Genomic DNA, 7007 nt, shown 5'->3' on the forward strand with positions numbered 1-7007 from the left:
GCCAGAAGGGCCTTAGTCCTGGGCTGCGACTCCCTTTAGAGACTGTGATGTACTGGTTGTGCGCTGAGTCTGATGTGGGGAGGGCAGCTTTCCCCAGGCCTGTCAGGGAAAGCCTTCGTAATTGCTATGGTCATCCTGAAAAATCACATATATAGGCTTCCTGGCCAAGAGTTGGACTCCTCAATAGGAAGAGTGCAAAAACAGCAGGTGAGATATCCCTGAGAGAGAAGCATGGCTAGACTGCTAGAAGAAAAAACAAAACAACAAAATGAAATAAAACATTGAGGAAGAGATAAGAGCTGTTTGAAAGGAAGCTGTGGAGGGAGAATGTTAGGGGATGAAGTCAGAAAAGTGCCACTTTGGATACAGCCTTCGAAATCTCTGGGAGAACTCTGGCTTTTACTGTGAGGTGGGAAATGATTGGATGATTTTGGTGAAAAGAATGCCATGATCTTATGTTTTTTTAAGAATTAGTCTGACTTCTAAGTTTAGAATATAGTATTATAGAGAGAAGGGCAGAGGCAGAAATACCAGTTAAAAACTAATAAAATGATCCGGGAAAATACATGATGATGGTTTAGACTGGGGTGGCATAGTAGAGGTAGCGAAAAGTGATCAGATTCTTAATATATTTTGAAGGTAGACCTAGAGAATTTGCTGATGGATTTAGATATGGGGTGTGAGAGACAAAGAGTCAAGACTTGTGCCAAGATTTTTTAGCCTGAGCACCCAAAAGAATGGAATTTTAGTTACTGACTGAAATGAGAAAGATGACTACAAGGCAGGTTAATATATGTGTGTAGGGGGTAGAGTTTGGGGAAAATCTCAAGCTGGAGTTTTGATGTCTATTAGAAACCCCACTGATTGACTTGTAGGTTAATGATTTAATGACCATAAGAGATCTTAAAATGCAGAGAAATATTTCAGGCCAAAGATCTAAATTTAGTTTTCATTTTAAATGGAATTTATGTATACACACATATATATATATGCGTGTATATATATATACACGCATATATATATATATATACACACACACACATGATTTATATATATATACACACACATGGTCTTAACTGCCAGTGAAGACGAGCATTTCAAAGAAATGAAGGAGATCAATTGTGTCCCATGATGCTGAGAGGCCAGTATTAACTGCCCCTGACAAAAGCAGTTTATGTTGGGAGGAAAACCTTACTGGAGTTGTGCTCATTAGTGTATTAGAGGAGAGGAATTATAGGTTAGGCCACTTATTCAAGGAGCTTTGCTGTTAAGACAGAGAAATGAAAAAGCGGTAGAATGGAATGAAATGGGTCTTTTATCCTTTATTTCTTGTAATAGGAGAGCTTTTTGTCCATTTGTGTGCCAATGGGAATGATTAAGTAAATAATAAAAAATTGACGGTTCAAGAAAATGAAGGTAGAATTTCTGGAGTGATGTCTTTGAATAGGTAAAAGAGATGGATCTTGAACATAAGTGGAGGGTTGTCCTTAGACTGAAGCATGAATACTTTATCCAAATTGACAGGGGAGAAGTCAAATAGGAAGACAGAGATACAAGCAAATAAGTACACGTGATGGTGAGATTTATGGAAATCATCTTCTGATTCCTGATTGATTCTATTTTCTGAGTGACATAGAAAGTAAGGTTATCAGTGCAAGCAAGGAGGGAGAGAAGGTGCAGCTAAGGGTGTGAGAAAAGGAAATTTGCATAACTCATTTCTCACTCTCAGTTAGACAAATAAAATGTAATACAAATGCCAGTTAACACTAAGGGCCTGCCAAAATTTAATGGTAATAAATATTAAGCAAAATAAGCTAGAATGATTGTGCTTCTTCTCTAGCTATGATCAGTGGGTGGTTGTAGACAAGGAATAAACCAAGAGTTGCATTTAAACAGGATTAAAGTTTTGCTACATCATCATGACAAAATAAGAATGATATTTGTGGTGATCTGGTCCCTTTACCTACTTTCCTTTTTTCTCCTACCCAGTCCTAAAATTCTCCAGAGAATTGAGTTTAGTGTCTTTCACATAATTTAGCTTAGAAAATACAGATCCATGTTTTAGTATATTAATCCAGATTATCTAATCTATTTAAATCAACACCAGGGGCAAAACCCTTTCTTAGAAGACATCTTACTATATCTAATTTATCCTATTATATCTTTTCCTTCTACTCAGATATAAAGCCTCCTCCTAACACTCCACCTGAACCTACGATTCTAATATCCATTCTTGTAATTATCACTAGTCAAATAAACTAATCTGAGGAGGGGAAAACACATTGTTAAATTTTGGTTTCATACAAACACACACACAAACATACAATTAAGTTGGCAATGATTTAAAGCTCTGCCTAGTCTTTTAGCTAACTATCTCCAAGTCAAAAGCCATAGCTGCCAAGGGCTGCTGTGATGCCAAGTTAATTACCTAACAATGAGAACCTGAAGTTGAACCAAATAGAGCTTCATTAGCATTGAGCGTCACTGACTCAAAAGGAAGCCAAAATCAGGGAAGGAGAAATGACAGAAGAAAAAAAATGTTTTTCTATTAATGGAAAATCATGTAAATATTAATTTAACAGAATTTGGCTGATCATCCTGAAAAAAAAAAAAATGTTTTTATAGATGGCAAGAAAAAAGCAGACATTGTATTCAGTACTTCCTTGGGCATGGTTTTCAGGTACTGGCAAATCTTTCCAGTATCTTAACTTCGTCATGAGCCAAAACCAAGGCCAAATTCCCACTAGGCTAATAAGTCCCTTCTGAGCTTCCTCCAGTGACATCTTCTGATTACTAAGAGAAGTGGCTTATATGTCCAGGTTAGGTAAAAACATCTTTACTATTATAAGGCAAGATAGGGGAAGAAAAACGGTTAAATTACTATTAAGTTGACTTGAATTAACACTAGTACCTATTTCCTTCAGCTTTGATTTTAAAACTTAAGTACAGAGTACATATGAATATGTATGTGTTGGTGTATTTAGAATATTTCTTTTCAGACACGAAGAATAGAAAAATGTGGTCTAGGTAAAGTATCCTCAAAGCATTTAGGGGAAATACGGGAAAGGTTTTATTTCAGCTTAATGAATCATGAACAAACAAAAGCTAAACAAACACAGAATGCTATGCTATTGTCAGAAGGCTCAGCCTTTAATAATTAATGTTTTGGACCCCTGTTACTAGAAAAGATTTTATTTAATGTTAAAAATGAGTTATTGACATAATATAGTATATTATAATTTTTAAATAAAAATTGTATTTCTAATTGAATATTGGCACCTTGCCACTAAGTGAACTCGACTTCAAAAGCAACAGCTGGGAAAGCTACTTTTTAGTTCTTAATTACTATGGTACATAAACCAACTTTTTTTTCCCTCTTCATAAGGCACTTGTCTAGCTGAAGATGAGATCAAAGTACAAGATGTGGGAAAAGAAATTATGACCTAAACCATTAATATGAAATTTAATAAAGTGCCACGAGGAGCCTCAAACATAAACTTACACCAGACTTTTTTCATTATTTAAAGTTAGATCATTGAGTACCATGCTGAGCAATTAGAATGAGGTTGGGGACACCTTTTTCTTAAACATATCTTTTCTTCTAAAAGACTTAAAAAATTAGAAAAGGAAAATGATGTAATACAAGCTCCATTATCCCCTGACTTTTAGGATCTATAAAACATGAGGAAGAGGAAAGAAAATGGGAGAAGACTCCATCTCACTTCTCTAGTGTTTGGCATTGGACTGCCTCTTACTCTACTTAATCTGTTATGTTTAATTGTGCTTCTCAACTCTAAGGTTTCCCTCTATAGTCCTAGGGATCTTATAAAAAAAGTAACAGGGGAAAATTAGGAACTTATTACTCTGTTCCATCTAATATAAATCAACTTTGAGAGTCATTTCCAATAACGGACAGAATGGCATTGCTAACCGAAAAAGAGAAAAGGAATATTGTTTGCTCCATATAAAGTTAAAGAGGGCTATTCTTTGAAATTTTAAATGTTTGCAATAGCTTGAGGTTCACAAGGAAAGTGGAAAGATTTCTGTCTATATATTTTTTCCTTTTATTCTACCTGACTCAACCTTAAGAACTTTTCAAATGACTACTGCATCCTTATTAACTAATTAACAACACATTAATAAATAATTTTCAAGTTAAGTTAAACCATTTTTTAAATTAATAGAACGATTTCTTAGATAATAGTATTTTTTCTCCTTTATTAATAACCTTGACACTGGATGTAATGCAAAGAAAGAAAAACCACTCTGAAATATTCTAATATAGAAACAGATATTAATGAAAGCATTTGCAATACAGAACTCTTGCATACCGATAGTGTTTTGAGAGGCGCCCTAGTGAAATGTTTGTGCAGGAAGCTGGAAGTGACTCTATGATCGGTAGGAAATGGTACATTACATTGTGAGAAAGAGAAAAAAAAGGCCTCTGTTTTTCTTTTAAAACGAAATATCCAGGCAGCCTGGCACAACCCAGGTAGCACCCAATAACTTCTTATGCACCTACAAGTCCTACCCTGTGAAAAGCACTTACCTGTGAGGAAGGCGTGCTGTATTTTTGAGGCTTCTCAAGTAATTCAAGCATCTTAAATTAGGTAGCAAGAATTTGGAATTATGGGAGAAGGGAAGTGTTACCGGTTTCCGCAATGACCACTACATTGTAAGTACTAATATGGTTCTGTTTTTAGATATTCACAGAAAGCATGAAACAATGACAAAATACTAAATCTTACATACAGTTGACTCTTGAAAAGCAGGGATAAGGGGTGCGGAATTTGTTGAGTCCAAAATCCACGTCCAGCTTTTGACTTACTCAAACTTAACTGCAATCAGCCCTTAATGTCTCAGACTGCAGATGAAAAAATAGTTTTCCATCTGTGGCTGGGAATCTGTAGCCAGGAATGCGAAAATACTGTTTTCCATCTGCTCTTGGTTGAATGTGCAGATGCGAAACCTGAGGATAAGGAGGGCCAACTATATTGAAAAAAGCTGTGTATCGGTGGACTTGCCCTTCGAGCCCTTGTTGTTTGTTCAAAGGTCAAATGCAAATGTACCGGCAAGTCTTGGATGAGGAAACCAAAATAATTCAAGCTAACATTCATCCGGGTCTGGGGAAGGAATGCAAAGGTATGCAATGTACTATGTTTGCTGTAATTCCTGTATAACTTAGGCAAGATGTGTTATGTTTCATTGCTATCTTTAGAACTCGGTATTAGAATTAAGTGGTAGTTATAGACACTTTCAGTTCAGTTCTTGTATATGTACTTTTTCTTCACTTGGGTAATACAGTTTTTCTGATTCAATGTGAAGTTGGGTGTGCCCCAGGAAGCAAATGTTTTTCACATGATAAAACATGTAGAAAGACATATTTTTACTGATTAATTTTTTATAGGTTCCAATGTACCCTTGAATCATCTCATTAGAAGTAATGCAACCAGTGATATCTAATTTTGTGATTTTTTTTTAATCATATGTCATGCCTACTGATCTGGTAATGGGTTTATTTATAAGTAGTTTGATAAAATATGGGGAGAAAAACAAAACATTGGCCATGGATTCAGGGAGAATTTTATTTGAAAGGGAAAATTATATTTGAATTTGAATTTCTCCAGCCCCTCTTACTAGCCAAATAGCTTCAGACAAATAACTTCATCTGTATATCTCTCAGATTCCTCATATAAAAATTAGAATTAATAATGACATCATAGAGTTGCTGAGATGTTAAATTAGATACATGGAAATGACTGAGCACGTAATAGTTAATAAGGCCAATTATATGCTATTTCTTTCCTGCTTCAACTTTTGTAAACGTGAATAAGGTTATGTATGTTCTCAAGGAATATTAGGAGCAAGCCATGATATTTATAGAAAATAGGAGTACCTCAGGATAGAATGCAGTGCATATTTTAAATTCTTCCACCTCATTTCTCATTACTCTTCTAGGGCAAGCAAGTTAACAAGTCATTCAGTTATAGGTACCAAGGACACATTGTCTAAAATATTCCTTCACGAAAGCTAATTAGTAAGAGTACAGAAAATGGAAATACAAACCAAAAGAAATAAAAACAAAAAACTTGATGAAATGTTTAAGTATCAGCTCATTTAAATGGGAATTTTTTTTTTTTTAATCTGAATGCTAGAACTGCTTAGTTCCAGAGAATGCTTAATAATTGTTCAAATGTTTGTTAATCCAATCAGGGATGATCCAAGGGTTTATGTGTTAAATCAGCATTATAAAGCAAGAAGGTATTCTAGATAAGACTCTTTTAAAGGAATTGCCTCATACTAACTACAGGTACTTGTTTTAAGTGTTTCTGCAAAGCAGTGCTTAAATATTGACTTTTTTTTTTTTTTTTCACTTAAGAGAAAAAAACACTTCAGAGGGAAGAGAAACATTTAGAAGATTCTGGTGTTTGTTTTTCAAATTGTTTATATTCTGGAAAACTGGATAGAGGGTACTTTCTGATTGTTGTGCAAATATATAACCAATACCCTCCCCTCAGTATTTCAGATGAATAGGTAAATATGTAAGATCACGATGTGGAGAATTTGTATCTCTAACACATTCTTCCCCCAGGTTAACTTGCTAGGTTAATTCATCCCTAGGTACTCATTCTTAAACTTCCTTTAATTGGCAATTGAGAGGTATTTCAGCAGACAGGCGTGCTGCAAATACCCTAAAGACAACAAAAGGGGAAAAGTTAACAAGGGGTTCTGAGGCACTGCGACAAGGGTGACAAGGTTTGTTAAGCACGAATAAAGGGGATGAGCATTGCAGGAGGTATTATGGATTGGCAGCCTTTTCAGAAAGGTCAGCAGCTTCCTTTTATAATTGCTTCCATTCATTTCAATACAGTGCGCTAGAACACTCTTAAGGCCAGAAGCAGTCTAAAGGCACACTGGTAACTTCCCTTTCCTTGGCCGTATCTCTTTCATTCAAAATAACGTGTCCTTTAATATGCTTTAAAAAATTACACGTGAGAAAATCATAT

This window comes from Pteropus vampyrus, unplaced genomic scaffold, assembly GCF_000151845.1.
Source record: "Pteropus vampyrus isolate Shadow unplaced genomic scaffold, Pvam_2.0 Scaffold216, whole genome shotgun sequence".
In the NCBI taxonomy this organism is placed as follows: Eukaryota; Metazoa; Chordata; class Mammalia; order Chiroptera; family Pteropodidae; genus Pteropus; species Pteropus vampyrus.